We start from the raw sequence: 18,615 nt of genomic DNA on the forward strand, positions 1-18,615 counted from the left end.
CAAGTGCTCTACCACGGAGCTACAATGCCAGCCCTAGCAGTGTGAATATCTTAAATTAGATACAAATAGCATTTGGACTGGAGTATGGTTTACCAGGTAGTTAGGAAAAAGCTATACTATACATTGTGCTTTTTTAATAGTGAGAAATAGTGACTATATTATGGAATATTCTTTGGATAAAATCAAACAAGTAAACTGTGGACAACACCTTGGATTAAAAAAGAATTAAGCTTCAGGAGTCCCGTTGTTGTCAAATAAATTTCACTTTATGCACTTGCTTGATGTCTAAGGAGAAAATAGAACAAAATTATATTTATAGGTTTACAAATAAGGTATATACTACTTAAAAAATAAAAACTTCAGAGTTTGTACTATTAGAACATTTTCTCTGTTTTTCTCCTTCATGGAAAGGTTTTTTTTTTTTTTTTTTGCTACAGTGAGGATGTTTTTCAAGCAGTGGTAAAATGTCTGAGCATGAAGGAAAGACAGTGAGTTGGATCTTTCACCTCCAGTGGCATTCGTGTTGAAAGAGTACATTAGGGCATGTGAATTGACAGCTTTAGATAAATTATTCAAAGTCCTCTATATATTTTGGTTGATCAGGAGCAAAACCTTTTCTGCAAGGTGTTTCTCATAGCATTCTCTAGAAAATGCTGTAGAGATTAGGAAAGCATGTGGTATAGCTTAGAAGTTTTTATTTCAGGTTTAACATAATTGATGTTACTGATAATGTAACTACCAAGGAAAGATTATGATTTAAAAAATATATTCTTAGAAAATTAAAAAAAATCTATATACATCCTGAGGGTCAATTCATCTTTTGTTTGGGTGGAAGCTTTCTTTTTTTCTTTAAAAACCTTATAGTAATGATCCATTGGTCTATGAGGATTTTAACTATAATTGTGGGCACTGGAAATCAGATTTCAGTTGATTTTTCTGCTTTGGATTTGGAAATTTGTGTATCATTTACGTTAAATTTTCTTACTTAATACTTAAACATGCTTGATTTTCAATGAAATTCTACTTTTTTAATACAAAATTTTCATTTTCTATTACCTTTAACAGTTCCAATGTTAGTAAAGAGATTCGGCCACTTCTTTAAAGGTGTGTTTCTGTTCTTAAATGAAATAATTGCCAGAATTACTTAGAGATAGACTAACCTGTAGTTAGTACCACTAACCTGTGGTGTTGTAGGCTTCTAAGAAGAGTATGCCATAGAGACTGATGTGAGTAACCCCCAATTCCTTCTTATTCTTTCATCATCTTAACTGAATTAGGTTGGAGCTTGTATGAGCCAAGAAGATTCCTTTTACTTCTTTACCGCAAGGCTCACTAAATCAAGCCAAACAGTCTACCTTGGTTTTTTACCTCTGATTGGAAATCTACTGTTCTACTTTGCTGTTGAGGAAGCATGAAAATTTTCAATCATAGAAAAATAATGACTATCTTCTTTAAAAAGTTTTGCCCTCTCTATGGTTCCAAACCCTACCTGGACCAGCTAGGCTCTTCAAAGGCAGAGAGGAAGAACTGTGCAGAGAGAAAGGAAGAGAGGAAATGCTGTCCAAATTCATAAAAGTAACATAATAACCAACATTTTTTACCCTTACTCTTTCAGGCACTGTCCTATGTGCTGGTCTCTCTCTCTCTCTCTCTCTCTCTCTCTCTCTCTCCCTCTCCTTTCTCTCTCTCTTTCTGTCCCCCTCCCCCAATCTGGAGATACTAAGAGTCAGTGGAAGACCATCGCAAACAACGAGTAAGTGAGAGAGCTGGTGTTCAAAAGGAATGTTTGAGAAGGTAACAAAGAATTAAGATGCTGTATTAACCTTTTTCTTCTCACCTAAAGCTTTGATTTCTAGTCACGTATTTCCATCTTGCATACTAAGGTCCTTGAATATAGGGTATTGTAGGGATAAACAGAAAACTTGACCCACAGAGGGCAAATGCCAGTATTTATTTACAATTTTGTCTATTATTTTATTATTATCATACTCTTTTCAACTGCATAATTTCTGTAGATTTCCAAGGAGGGAAAACCATAGGTTTCCTGTGAATGAAATCCACTGAATTATATGCATTTACTGAGGTGATACAAACATTTAACTTCTGTTTAATGCCAATGTCAAAACATCCGTGTGTGCATCCAGAATCCTGCATGGCTAATTATCTAAAGTATTCATTTGGAGTCTATGCCATTGAGAGTTGGTGTCCTGTGGGATTGCCTTACTTTGGATGCAATTTTGTAGGGGAGAAATATTTTTACCAACTTTGTTTTTACATTTATTTTGCTCTCCTGATGAACTTGCTTTTTCAAATATTCTCTAAGGACAGGAGAAATTAATAGTAATGAGCTCATTTGGAAAGAAATGAGCTCATGATCATCTTGGCTTTGTTCACACTGCGGTAATGGCTCCTGCTCATTTTATTTTAAGGAATTTTGCTTAGGCAAGATGCTGAGTACAGCAAGGTGGTTTTCACTAAAATAAATTTATTGAATTTTGGTGAGCCTCTGGGACAAAAAAGGAAAGACAATTGCCTATAAAATGTGGAATTGTTATCTTTTGGCGGAGAAGAACAGTAGGTGTATGCAGCTTCTAGGTGATAAACATGTACGTTTCTAACTTCATTTGTACACTTGCCAAGTCTCCCCAGCAGCTGTCTTCATTACAGCCATCTGAGTGCTAATAGAACAGGTCCAAATTTTCCCAAACAACATGCATCATATCTAAACTTTAAAAAGGTTTTTATGTCATCAATTGGAAAGTTTCTGACAGTATATGCATAGTAAAATTTAGAGTGTAACATTTGTGGAGATTTTTATTTCCTTTGGTTTACATAAACACTCTGTTTTCCAAAGGTAGCACATTTAATAAAGGAAAATGAAAATGATAACAGAGTTTATTCCATGAAACAAAGATCTATTACTAAATTAGAAATACTGACTAGTAAGATTGTTTTGTCCTGATCATGTTAAAGGAGTGATTGTATCATATCACAGGTTCTTATTTTCAGTACACACAAATGTGAGTACCCCATTTCCTATTTACTTACCGGGAAAACTTTGGGAACAGAGATGGAGGAAAAACTTCTGTTTCTGATGGTGATTCTATGATGGTGATGCTCCTAGGCGCAAGTCTGACCAGCTCATAAGTTTTCTTATCCACGGTGAGCAGTTTAAGGTAGACTTTTGGAACCATCCCTACTAGTTTTGATTTGTAATCAAGGATTCTCTATTTATTCTGTTGCTTTCAGTAATTTGCTTCACTTCTCTTGATTTTGCACATTTGACAAATAGGGATAAGGAAGAGCATTGATTATGTAGACTTATTGTAACTGATAACATAATGTCTGCTAGATATTTAGCATATTATCTGGGACATGTTGCTAAAGGAAGGCAACTATGAGCTTCTTCATATGAAAGCTGAAGAATCTTACCATGCACTAATTTTCAACATTTGGAAATAAAGGCTTTTTTGACAGGACTTATGAAAGGACACAGAACCTATCCTGAAGGCTGTAGTGTATTCTGCAGCTATCCCTAAAAGGGGCTTAAAAGGTGGTCAAGGCCATGTTGCATAGACTTGATGATTACTATGGGCATAAAGCTCTAGCCTTTCAAAAGAGGAATGAGGCATGTGGCTCCTGGTGTGTGTGTGTGTGTGTGTGTGTGTGTGTGTGTGTGTACAGGGGGAGAAGAGGAAAAGAGTACAAAAGCCTGGAGGTTACAGAAAGCAGGAATCTTAAGAGTCTGAAATCCTGAGTACTGCCTCCTCATCTGCAGCTCACAAGAGTTGGGGACAGTGTTTAGAAATGGATTGTTAGTCTGGTGGTCATTGGTGCTTGCATTTGTCAGGGTTCTCCCTAGGGACAGAACCAATAGATTTTATCTACAATCACAAGAGAGAATTTATTAGCTTGTCTTACAGGATCGGAAGCTGGGTCATCCTACACAGACCTTCTGTAGGCTGGAAAGCCAGAGAAAGCATTAGATGCTTAGTTCCAGAAGCTGAAAGCCTCAGAATAAAAGAGACCACTGATGCTGCCCCAGCCTGAGGCTGAAGACTTGGATACTTCCTGGAGCATCGTGGGAGAGACCACATTCAAAGGCTGAAGAAGCTGGAGTCTGAAGTCTGTAGATAACGGCAACCGCAAAACACCACATCCAGTCAAGAAGAGTAGTGTGTGAGTGTGTGTGAGTGGGTGCACACAGACTTCCCTTTTCTGCCTTCTTCCAGCTGGCCCCAGCCTATTGGATAGGGCTACCCACCCCTGAGAGGGTCTTGCCCCTTAGTTCCCTCACTCCTATGCCAAGAGTCTGGAGACACTCTCACAATACACCAGCATCTGTCTTCTTATTATGAAATTTTTAAAAATATATTTTGTTTTCTAATTTTTAACTGATACATAAAATTGTGTTTTTTTATAGGGTATCATATTAGGTTTTGATACATGCACACATTCCATAATGCTCCAATCAGGGTAAACACAGCTGTCTCCTCAAACAATAAACACATCCCTATGATGAAAACTTCAAAATCCCTTCTCCTAAGATATTCTTCTTCTTTTACAAAACAAAGTACATTATCATCGTCTATAGCCACACCCCTGTACAACAGAACATCACAACTTCTTTTCCCATCTAATTTTAACTTAGTACCTGTTGATCAACCTTTCTACATTCCTCCTTCACTCTATTCTCCCCAGCCTCAGTAATCACCATTCTACTCTCAGCTTCTCTGAGGTCAACATTTTTAGATTCTGTATATGATTGAGATCATGTGGTACTTGTATTTCTGTGCCTGCCTTATTTCACTTAACACAATGACCTCCAGTTCCATCCTTGTTGTTGCAAATGATAGGATTGGTATGGAATTCTAGTCAAGTAAGTCTCTTTGAACTGAGTGCCCATGTTTAGATAATGAGTAGTTTTAGTACCTACCTTGTAGGATGATTATGAAAATCAAAGTGAATACCACATGAAACACCTATGACAGCATTAGGTTTATTATAGCACTTAGCAGCTATTTTGTTAGTAATAATGGAGTTTTCATAGTTAAATGATGGGGGATATGGCAGCTAAAAAATTTATGAAAATGGATAAGAAAAGATGTTTCATATAAGTTTGAGTAACTGAATCAGATGCTTTTAGTAGAATATGATGATTCAGTAAAGCCAATCACTTAATAAGAGTAATGATAAAATAGATGAATGGATAAAAAAACTGTGGTATATATACACATAGAATATTACTCAGATTAAAAGAGAATAAAATCATGGCATTTGCAGGTAAATGGATGGAGTTGAAGCATATCATGCTAAGTGAAGTAAGCCAATCCAAAAAACCAAAGGCCAAATATTTTTTCTGATATGTGGATGCTCATCCATAATGGGAGTAGGGGTGGTGGAGCATGGGAGTAATGAAGGAAAAGGCAAAGGGGAGGGAGAGATAGGGAGGGGGTATGGGGGTAGGAAAGATGGTGAGATGAGATGGACATCATTACCCTAAGTACATGTGTGAAGACACAAATGGTGTGACCCTACTTTGTGTACAACCAGAGATATGAAAAATTGTGCTGTATATGTATACTATGAATTGAAATGCATTCTGCCATCATATATAACAAATTAGAATAAATAAATAAATTTTAAAAAGCTTAATGATAAACCAGTTTACTGAACTCTTATTATGTTACAGGGACTGTTTTAAGTTCTTTATATATCACAATCAGTCCTCACAGAAGTCTTGTAACATTAGTAATAACCCACATTTTATAAATAAGCACAAGTGTGAAATTTAGGACTGTGATAGAACATAAAGAAGAGCAGACACAAATTCATGTATATGAATAGGCATAGGTACAGACACATTCTAACTAATTTTCTTAAAGGTTTTGATAGTTTTCTACTAAACTAAGTTACAAGAGAAATGTAAGAATTTACCATGTTTTGGTTTCAAGTAAGATACTGAAATTACTGACAGGAAATTACTCTTTGAAAATAGTTTGTTTTTAATAATGACACATTTATAATGATACTTTACATTGCTCTGTGGTATATATTTTGAGTCTTGAATTCCACACATTTTCTCTCAGGAGAGGAAGTAGAGAGACCAGAGCTGTCCACCAGAATCCTGGGGTGTTAATTTCGCCTACTTCAACCTTAAGTTTGTAATTTTGGTTAAATGAAAACTTTTGAACCTCTTTTCTCAATCATGAAAATGAGTATGGGTTAGATCTCATTCTAAAAACTGCTTCAAGGCACATAGATAAAGCTAACATTGACAACAAAAAAAGAAACATTTGAAATGGCTGCTTGTGGTGTAAGTATATTATCATGGTAAAGTAGTAAAATATTTCCCACTACTGTGAAGAATCCACTGTGCAACTTTTACAGTGTGTTGAAGTGCATATTTGAAAAAAAAAAATCACAAAACATCATTATAAGGAATATTCAGGTAAATTTTTAATTTTATTATTTCAAGGGTTGCAAGTTGATTATGTATATGGTGACTCAAATTACACATAAATTAAAATTCTCTTACATTTTAGATGCCATCACTGAAAAACAGGTATCTTTAAATTCCTTTGTAAATCAATCCATATTGGTTGCTTTCGTGTTCTGATTTGTATTTGTCCTGGTAGATGTAAATTTTCCTATATGAATTGTATATATAATTATGGAGTCACTAGTATAATACATATATAAAGTGTTCTATCATCAATTCATATTGTATGTTTAATTTATTTTGCTGTTGCTTTTTCAGGAGAATGCTTAAAGTTGACATTACAAGAAGATTTTTACTCAAAATTAGAGCACAAGTGAATGGTTTCAGGTTCTGATTATATGATGAAAATATTAACACATGAAATAAACATGATTAGGGTCCTTTTAGCATTTTAGAGACATGGTTTACTTTGAACTCTAAAATTGTTTATGACCCAGAAGGAGACACTTGGTAAATAAGAGGAAAAGCACAGACATCAAATGTAGATTGTGGTATTTTCTAACTTTAACTTTTAGTTACCAAAATCCAAGACTAATGAGAATTTATTTATTTTGAATTATTTTCAAAAGAATTCTTATTTTTATGGATGAAAGAACAAATTAGAACTTTAGCAAATAACTAATAAGATGTCACAAGGAAATTTTTTTTTTCAAAAAATCATTCTGATTTGATGACTGAAGTAAATGTATAAGGCCACCAAGAATCTAAAAATATTATTTCTTAGGATGAGTGAATGCTTGATAAATAACTGGTTTTATTTCTTTGTAAATTAATGATGACATCTACCTCTGAAATGCAAAATTTTACCACCATGGCAGTAAATAATTATAGGAAAGCTGGAAAGCTAGTTGTGTGAATAAAATGTGACATGTATGTAAATAAATAAATATGCATATTTTAATGTATTTTTTATATTGGAGAAAGCTACTAACTTAAAAAAAAAAGACAAACATAAAAAAGCATTGTCTGTTCAAACTACCATGAGTTAGTATCTACTTCTTCCAAACCAAATTAAAGAAGTCTTGAAATCTCTCCTTCACTTAATGCATTTCATTCTCCTCTGTGAAACACAAATAACTATTCTGCACTTTTAAGAGTTTTTCTATTCTTAATTTAAATTGCTTTCTACCTGATATCATGGGCTTGGATCCCAAGGACTTGGCTGGCCTCCTTATTCATGGAAGGAAATGGTCATAGATGATGCTTCCTTCTATTGAACTCAGTAGCAGAATCTTTTCATTGATGTCTGTTTCTTATGACATTTGGTTTATTTTTTTATGTAACAGATTTGCTTTTTAAAAAGGCTCAAGTCAGAATGCTTTTTCCTGGAATTTTCTTCAAATTTCACTACACATACATTTTTAAAAATTCACTATTCATTATTTATACTGCTCAAGTTCATGGCAAACTCTCTTATGTATAAACACTGCATCATTCATTTCAATTTCCAGGTGGTACTGTCCAAATACAATAATCATGGTGATCACAAGAACAGCTTTTACTTCTTTCATTCATCATTGCACATTTATTCTTTCCTTCATTTCCTTCTCCCCCCCTTTTTAAAAAATGTTCTCAGGATTTTGGAATTATGTCTTATGGATGCAACCCAATGAGCTTTCTGCTACACTAGGTTGTTTCTTTAAGGTAGCATTTTATAAAAGCTAACCTCTAAATAGAAAAGATCTGGTTGTAAATATTAGCCACTAACCTGGACAACATTATCAGTTGATCACTGAGACAGTAATTGTTTCAGGAATCATTTCATTTCAATTACTGAAATAGTGATCATTACAGTGGGAAACATGAATCATTTTTTGTAAAATATAAAATTCTAGTTTACTTTGTCAAGGGGATTCTGAAGAAAGATACAAAAGACTGAAGGAAGGAAAGTTTTGCTCAATTTACAATATTGACCAAGACCAGATCAGGCATACTGGTATTAAAGGGGTGCTTGGGCTGTCAGTATGTATGTATGTATGCTTCCCAGGAGAAGCTGAATTATGAAATGTGAAGGGGAGCATCTGAGGACAGCAGGAAACTTGTAAAAGGATGTGATAGAATCTCTTGTGACTCCCTCTTACTGTGATGTCCTGGGGTCTTGCACTTTCTCTCTGACCATGGGAAATAAGAGGGAAATATTTTGCACGATTGTGAGAGTTTGGTGAGAATCTCAACCCTTGCTCTCTGAGATTTATATTGTTTCGATTCTTGTGTAAGAGCTGAATAGGATGTTTGCAGAAAAGCTTCCTCTCAAGGTAAAGGAAACCAGACCCTTAAGTAAAATGTCTTTGAGGAAAGGAAAGGTCTAAGCTTGTGTTTCAGCTTGCAACAGAGGTTCAAGTAGTAATGGAGGAGAGTTGGTGTGAACACAGCATTTACCAGAAGAAGAAAGCTCACCTCAATGGTATAAACACTGCATGGTGTTATAACATGGGGGGAAATGGCCAGGTTTTGAGATAGAAGGAAGGCAAATATTACTTTGCAACCAAAGGTTGTCATCACTCCTGCAGCACTGCTGAGTGTCAAGCATCCACCGGGCACAAGCAAGCAGCATCACAAACAGCTTGGTGGACCCTGCTCCTGAGCATCTGGTACAATCATGATCAGCAGGGAGGAGAGTGAGGAGAGACTCTGCACTGGGCAATGGTACTAGAGAAAAGGATGCTTCCCCATTCTTCCATGCAAACGGAAAGTTGAGGACTGGCCTGGGAGATGCATGACTTCCATAGTAAGTCAGTAAAGAAAAGCAAAAAGTGAATATGTTACAAAATAGTCATCAATATATTTATTCTAATGTGTTGAATAAAGGGACTCATTTTATTGGTAAAAATTGCTACAAACATCTTTAAATAATTGTTTTATTCAAAGGAAGAGAAGTATTTTTTTTCTAAAACTAAAATGAATTACAGTATTAGGTGTCCTCTTGCACACCATTATAGCCAGATAATGTTATTTTCTGTTACTTAGTTCTTCTAAACCAAGGTTTCAAAACCAAACACTTGAGGATATCTAAGAGCCCATATTTTTTAAAATTACCAAAATTATCTCTATAGTTCAGATAAGTATGGACAGGATTATATTTTCTTCTGGCATTATTGCCATTTTACAGTTATTTCACTCCTAATTTTTAGTTACGTATTTACAATGCTTTGGGGTTTGCATTTTATCCAAGATGTAAGTTAAAATTCTGAAAAAAATTTCCAGCTACTGTCATCTCCACACTTGAGTTATCTCCATTTATCATTAGGTTTTGCTTGTTTAAGGGAAGGAAAGTAATTTTAATATTTGCCTACAAAAAATAATTATGTGAATTACCTCTAACATTAATCAAACTGTTCTCTAAAACTAAATATTTTGGAAATAATTACTCTATGTCATACACATACTTTTTTGATAATTAACATTATTTGACTGTATTTATTTTGTTTCAAAAGTGTCTCAGAGTTTTGTAGTTGTTTTTTTTTTTTTTCTTTTTTCTTTTTTGCCCATTTCTGCCCATTTCAACTATTTCTGGAGGTAGTTCTGGAATATGTAGTTGTTCTATTCTTAGCTTTACCATTAGTCCACTGTAGGAAAGTGGCCAAAGACCTAACATTTATTTGCATGTAACTAAAAAAAAAGTTTAATGAGAGCTTTTGTCAGGTCTGAATATTTTCTGATTCTTAAGTGTACAAATTAGAGTTGTGACACAAATTTAAAATATAATAGGAAATAAATAACTTTGTTTAGCTGAAGATACCACAGAGAGAGAATAGTATGCAGCTTTTAAAAATACCTATTACCAAGGCTTAGAAAAAGAATAAGTAAGTAATTTAAGTTAAAAATGAGATAATATATTTAAGGCAATCTTTTTTAAATTTGAAAAAGTGAAATTTCAAACTAGATCTGAAATAAAATTTCCAGTAACTTAATAATACTTACAAAAGTAGATGCTATAATGCTCTTCAAAATATAGTGTAACTAGAAACTAATGGAGATATTAATCAAAAGGTACAAAGTTTCAGAATAAGTCCTGGTGATCTACAACATAGCACAATGACTGTAATTAGTAGAAATATATTTGAAAATTTCAATATTTCAAAATTGCTAAGAAAGTAGATTTTAAATGTTTTCACCACACAGAAATGTTAAATATGTCAGGTGATGAATGTGCTAATTAGCCTTATTTAATCAATATGCAATGTATGTATGTATCATAACAACATATTGCATCTCATAAGTACACACAACAATTATTTGTCAATTCAGAACAAAACAATTTAAAATATCAATGGAAGATTAAGGTCTATAATGGAGTACTGATTTGATGCTATTGTTTCCTATCTTCAAATGTCTATTTTCCCTTCTCTTAAATTGACAGGATGTCTAGTTTAGGAATATTTATGAACTAGGAGAGTAGCTAAACTCTAACTTAAGATCAAAAAAGCTCAGAGTTTATTCTTGAGTTTACAAATTTTATTGTCTGAAATATTAACCCAAGGCGTTTGGGTGTTTTATTTTTTTTGGCAGCAAATAAAAGTTATTTGAAATCAATGGATCATTTAGAAACCTTCATTTATGCATTTGCTAAGCCACAAAATATTTTTACCAAAGGGTTACCATTGAATTTTTGGTTATGTGAACAACTGCATAATGGACTATTTTTGCCTAATTGTTTTCTTATTAAAGAGACAAAAGAGATATAAAGTAATAACCAAATGAGCATTTTTAATAATGCTTTAAAATTTTTATCATTAATATGAATTGCAATGCCTTAAAATTAACATAGGTTGTATATGACCAAAGTCTCTTCCATTCTTCAATTAAATTTACTTTGCCAATTTGTGTGTGAGGTGGCATGTATATGTGTGTGAATAAATGAGCATTTAGACAAAACTTGTGTCTTTCTTTAAAAAAATCTCTAAAAGGTAAAAATACACATATTGAGAACATGAAAAAAACATATCTATGATATAACAACTTTAAAAGAAATGCCAGATATTTAGAATTGCATATGTTAAGGTAATTTAAAATATTACAAGCCAAAACCCAACTAATTCTTCAAGGATGTACAAATAGAGCTCACAGCATGTGGTTACTAGAGAGCATAGAAAAAGTTACAAATAAGCATAAATATTTTGAAAATATTATTTAGCCCATCTGCAGCTCTTTATATGATGCTGAGTGCTGTAAACTCCTGTATTATCCATTTTTTACCATTTCCAATATAAGTCACAATTTGTTTAATGACTAGATGCAGTGAGACAAGCTTTGAATGCATTAATAAATTCTTTACTAAAAAGGAGATATTAAAATCCATGCATTTCCTAAGATGGCAAGGATAGAAGAGAGTAAAGGAATATGAAGGCCACGTCTGGGAATTCCTAGAGAGCTGACCTCTGAATTGTGCTGGAAGAGTCTGCTAGGTCAGCTATTATCCAAATCCAGAACCTTCTGATGTGATAGTTAAGCTCATTCTTCACTGCTACACACCTACCTTGACTCAGGACTCTGGTGTTGATAAGATACTGTTAATGTGCATTCCTATTATTCTTGTCCTTTCCTCACTCCAAATAGATTATTCTAATGCAGGAGTATAAAAACACATTATCATATAAGAACTTCTAAGCTACTGACATTTATACAAAAAACTGATAATTTACTTTATTCAGTATGTAGTCATTTTTCAGAATATATTAATGGTATATTAGTAATTATTTTTGTCAAATAACTGTGATAGCTTATCACTAATCATGTCATTATTCTTCCACTTACCAAATGTTTGTTACCTATTCATTGAAGTCAAGTTTTATGTTAATTTTCAAATAAAATGAGACAATTTCCACTATATTAATAAAGATTATATTCCTGTGAGAAAGATATTAATTTTAAAAATACACAAAGATTCAAGTTTGCAGCAGTGATCACTGCCATGAAGTTGAGATACATCAAACCTCAAGAGCATACAGTATGAATTCTGCAAAACATGTCCTATTTTGTACCCCCAGGCTGGAAACTCACAAACTACAATTCTAGATAACTTTTAACAAGTGTCATTCAAAAGAGGGTTGGACACACCAAAAGTCATCAGACTCTCCCCAACTCCTCCTCCTGGTTTATGGCTTTCACTTATGAAAGAACATACAAAAAGATGAGAATGCGGGTTCCCAGTAGCATCTGTTGAGTAATAGCAGTGTAAATTTGGATTCCTAAGTTTCTTTATGATGGTGGCATTGTGGTTCTAATAGCTGCAGTTGCAATGTCAGAACCTCCAACAGTTTAACAACAAGCAGCCCATGGAAAGTTTTTTTTTACTGGAAAGTAATGTTTTAGGTATCAGAACGTACAGTTTGCTCTGCCTAGAACATTCTTTATTCCCTCGTTTTCAAGGTGAAAACAGCCCTAAATGGAGGGATATGTATTTTAGGGATTGGAAGAAAGCCTATTTGACTGAAGAACCAAAAACCAGAGGAAGGAATAGTAAGAGATAAGGCTGGGGAGGAAGGAAGTTGACTGAACATAGAATATTCACGAACTCTAAGTAACTTCATATAATATAAAAGAAGCCATAAAAGATTTTGAGACATGCATATTTTCTGTTTCAAATTTTTAACTTTACAATTGGAACTTTGCCATCAAATGATTGTCATACAATATATGAGAAGTTTTGTTGAAGACTGCTTGAAACAGATTCCTTACTTTTTTGGGTAAAGGGCAGGATGTTGTTTGCCCTATCACACTACATAATAATAATGATAGCAACAGCAATTGTGAGAACACTGTGCATAATATCTCCATTTTTTGAGAGATAGTATGCTACAATATTTGTAACAGATATTGTTATAAGCATTTAGCATGTATACGTTAGTTCTAATAGAAAGTGGAGAAAAATGTTAGTTTTTCTAATTTATGAATGAAGAAACAGAACATTATTATTCTGAGGTAACTCTCCAGAAGTCAAATGGCTAATTTGGTTTAGTACTGTCCTATTCCTTTTATTTTTGGCCTGGTGCTTTTTTGCTTTCTAACCACCTAAAAAAAAAAGACCAAAATGTGTGTTACTAATCATTTAATATTATGACTCAAAATAATTTATTATCTTTCTTTTCTCAATCATATTTTACTTCCAAGATAATTAACCCTCCAATTGCATCTGTCCACATGGTTAAATATGGGCTAAATTGACTTGAAAAAGGGGCATTGTATTTGCATGACTGAAAAAAAAAGTAAGATTATTATGGTGGTTAGAATGTCATCTTCACCAACACTTTATATATATATATATATNATATCAGGAAATGCGTCCCTTAAAACAATTTCCTAAGTACCTCAAAATGCTTATGAAAGTGATGCAGAAGGTGGGCAGGAGGAAGCTGGTAACTGTAACACTATGAAGGATTATGCAGAACTTCCTGATGCTGGCTGCATAGTTTAGTTTTCCATGTAGATTGTTGGAATTCATCTGCATGATCTTTGTAGAGGCATCAGTGCCACATTGTTTTGTTGGAATCAAATGGAAATAATAATCCCAATTCAATATTAAATTCTTCACTAGTTATCTGGGAATGATTATTACTAGATGCACCTTAGGGATATTTTTAATGTTCTACATTAACACAGAGTAGATGCATACTTCAATGACTGATTTTTTTTTTTGTTAGGGCAATACATGTACCTGAGTTACAGTAATATAATTGAATAGGCATCAATTGTGGAAGCCAAAGAACTATCTCCCACCCATATATTCGATTGCAATTCTCACTGTATAAAATGGAGACAGGTACAAGAATTTTTGGAAGGGTTTTCATAGTTATAAACCTACCATGACCTTCCTTCAGGTCATGCTGTGCATCAGGTAAAGCATTAGAAATGGAAATATGTACTTCACAGAGAGACTTAAAGATAAACTTGATGTCAAGTAGTACACTTCCAGGGGCAAGAGGTATTGTGTTCTGCACTATGATCATGAACTTTAGGTACTTTTGAGGTATGTTAAGAAAACCATGTATATATTTTTAAGAAATCTATACTGACATGGAAACATGCATAACAAAACCATCCGCCACTCCATTAATGACTGTAGCTGCCTTTGGATGAGAGCTGGCTGGAGAGTGGAATCACGCAGACACACCAACAGGGCAAATTTCACAGGTGATAGATAAAATCTTGATGAACTTTTAGTAGTATAAATAATATGACTAAGTATTTATATTTTTCAAATTGATAGTTTTATTCACAGAAACAACAGGTGATGTCATTGCACAATTTCTATAAGCCAGGATATGTTCTAAGACAGCAGTTCTCAACCCTGATTTAAGAAATGACCACCAAGAACTTCACAGAGAGAGATTCTGATGAAATTGGTTTTGGTGTGATGCCAGGATATTTAAGTATTTTAAAATTTACACAGGTAAATATACCAATACATGAGATGGAGAAACATGAATTAAGAAATTTAATAATTAAAAATAATTACACCAACTCTGTGAGCTAGATAATTGCTATTCCTATTTCCATATGACATATTGGCCAATGTGTATTTATAATAGTTTCTGTACTTTTGCCTTTTATCCCAACTAAAACATCATGAAGCCTGACAAAGTAATGAACCTGAGTTTCCTTCATGTAGGTGAAAAAAAAAATTGATCCATGTGTCAAAGAGATAGATGTGAAGATGTATGTTGTTAAAAAAATGTTTGGGACTGAAACCTGGGCTTTGGGGACAACTTTGGTGCTAAAGTTCTCAACTTAAATGAGAGGGCTTATGATCAGAAAAACAGTGAAGCACAGTAGAGGTCACTAAATGTTATCATATTAATCAACAATGCAGAGTTATTTTCTTCACCAGATATTTATTGGGTTAATACCAACAAAACTATCTAAAATTTAAAAAATTCAAAATATTATACACATATGAATATATATATGAATGTATATATATATATGATTGTATATATATGATTGTATATATATGATTGTATATATATATATATATATATATATATATATATATATGAATGTATATATATATATATATGAATGTGTGTGTGTGTGTGTGTGTGTGTGTATATATATATATATATATATATATATATATATATTTGACACACTTTTCACACTCCCTTAAAGGTAAGTTCTGGAGTGACTGGTGTTTATGCACACCCTTATCCATTTCTATAGTGACCTCAGAGGTTATAAACTCAATTTGACAGCATGGTATCATGTAGTTCAGGAGTGAATAAGAAATAGACTGTTTTCGTCTAATGCCATCATTTTTTAAATTGGATCTATTATTAATTACCTTGTCTACTAGAAAATAAAGCATCATTATTTGTTTTAGAGTGTTAGGGTAGAGTAATAGGAGATAAAATTGTATAATTGAATATATTTAAGGACCTTAAATATCATTTAGGGCCTTGGTTACTGGGTTAATAATTTAGATTTTTAAGTAGGATGAAGAGCTATTAAGGGTTTTTAATATATAAATGGAATGATCTTTCTTTTTAGAAAAAATCTTGTATCATGTGGCAAGATCAATTGAAAGAAGAAAATACTGATAGCAGGTACATCAGTCAGGCAGTTATTTTAAAAGTTCAAATAAAATATAAGGAACAAAAAATAGACAATAATGGTGGGGGAGAAGTAGAAGGTGAATGAAAGTGTGTCAAATAAGTGAAATAGAAAAGACCTGGTGACTAGGTAGGAAAGAGATGGTCATGTTCTCATTAAGTGGAAAAGCAAATATGGACAGGTGAACAGTAGCTATGAGGAATGTGGATGAGTCAAGTTTCCAGCATGTTGAACTGGGGACACCTGTGAACCTTTGAAGAGAGATACATGTGGATAGTTGGACTCAAGTCTGAAACTTTGAAATGAGATCTATGCTGCTGGTAAAGATTAGGGTGTGTGTCAGTGTTTTTCCCAAAGCATATTCCAAAGTTTTGATCACCTAAGGATGTTTTATTTTAATTTCTCTACTTTGTCTATCTGGAACACAGATATGGATTTTTGTGTTAGTTTTTTCATGAAATTTAATTTTTTCCAAATCTTAGACAAAATTATTTTTTTCCCAAATCTTAGATTTCATCTTAAATCCAAGAAGATACTTCCCCTTACCTCGGTCACATTGTTACTTACCCTACCTTGAAAGGCAGTGATATAATGAGTAGCTGGAAATGACAAGGGGTTGGTAAGGAGGAAATGTTCTTGAAAAATATTAAGGTAGTAGTGTTGATAAGACTGATAGTCATGGCAATCTAGAAGGAGTGGTTCAGGGTTTTCCTGAGATTCTGACTTCAGTCATTAAGTGTATGCCAGTGAAATTCACCTCTAAGAAAGTCAGACATACAGGAAGTGGAAGAGATTAATGCCAGTAGTTGAAGTTGGTTTTACTGTGGGTATTTTTAGTTTAATATACATGTGTCATATTCAAATATAGATGTGGGAATAGGCAGTAAAATATAAGTTGGACTCAAGATATAGATTTGATAATTCTAGGTATATAGGTAAAACTATGGTTATGGTAATATTTATCCAGTATATGTAATGAATTGAATACAAAGAATTAGAAAAGAGAGTTGGAGAAGGCATGATGTCAAGAACACTATTTAACTTAACTTATAGGTGGAGAAAGAGAAGCCAATATGCCAGGGTTAAAATTTGAAATATTCAATATCTCTAAAATACAAATAAATCAACAGATCAGATGTGTTTTAAAATTCCCTTTAATTCTCCCGGGAAGTTATCTACTTGCCTACTTATCTATTTGTTCCTCAATTCACACACATTTTAGTACTATTAATTGATTAAATTAGTCTAATGATTTTCAAATCACCTGTGGAGTTTTGGTAATAACTGGTGTGATCTTTCACTTGGTAAGGTTGTTAGTAGATGAACATCACTTGCCCCTGAGCTATATTTGATGTAAGGGACACCATCAAACTGTTCCAACAATTTCCCTACTTAATTTATACTCACTAGGTAACTTCAAGTTTCAATAATATCAAGTATATTGCTCATGGTCTTGGTTAATATTTTTCCTTCTATTTCTATGAGATGAGATTTCTATTTAACATTTTCTCTATTATAAGTTAAATCGTAAGTATAGTTCCTTATTATATTTTATTTAACTAGATCAAACCCAATCCTGCAGTCTAGGAGAGGCAGTGTAGTAGGGTGATTATGAGAAGACCATTGGTTGTAATATCCCAGAGCCTCATTCCTAACCCTGTTATAGACATTTTAAAGAATATCTCTGTTCCTCCATTTTCTAATGTGTGAAATGGGGATGGTAGAATTTAAATGAGTTCATTTATATATATAATCAGCCTGGAACAGAGCCTCTACTTTTATTGACAAAATTGTTAATACCTGTGAGGTTCTGGTGGGTTTTCATTCATCTTAATGGAGGGGTAGTTCATAGGGACAGTGCAATGTAGGATGCACAGAAAGGGGCAACCCTAATTCTCTACTGCTCCATTTGCGTCCTCTATCCCCTGCAGCCTCCTTTCTATGGCTCATTGGCTTGTGTTCACTTATGTCACAGTGGCCTTACATTAGCCCCACATACCCACAACCACTTTTTTAAACTGTCCTCTGCTTTCTCACAGCCCAAAGTCCATTCAGTGCATGGAATCTGCAGTTTTCACCATAGCCTTTGAGATGGAATTTCTGTGATTGTGCTGGCTGGCAGGTGAGATCTGCTGCCTCCCCTGCTGGTGTTGGATCAGGAGTAAGAAGTGTAGGTATGAGCAAGCATGTGAGAGTCGTGCAGGTGTGATAGGCTATAGACACTGCTCAGCTTTTGTTCTTCCCAAAGCCTGATGGCCCTGAGTGGGTGGTATTGCAGGAAGGAGACATCTCCTTAGTCCTATGGCTAGATGAAAGAGAAACGAGTGCCCCAAACAGTGCCTTTGAAATGGGCTTTTGGGAATTGATAGATATTAGTAAAGTCCCTAATAATATGAGAATTATCATTATCATGAATATATATGTGTATATATATATATATATATACATATATAAATATATATATATAAATATATATATATATATAAATATATATATAAATAAATATATATATATATAAATATATATATATAAATATTATATATATATATATATATATAAATATT

Source organism: Marmota marmota, unplaced genomic scaffold (genome assembly GCF_001458135.2).
Source record: "Marmota marmota marmota unplaced genomic scaffold, marMar, whole genome shotgun sequence".
Taxonomy (NCBI): domain Eukaryota; kingdom Metazoa; phylum Chordata; class Mammalia; order Rodentia; family Sciuridae; genus Marmota; species Marmota marmota.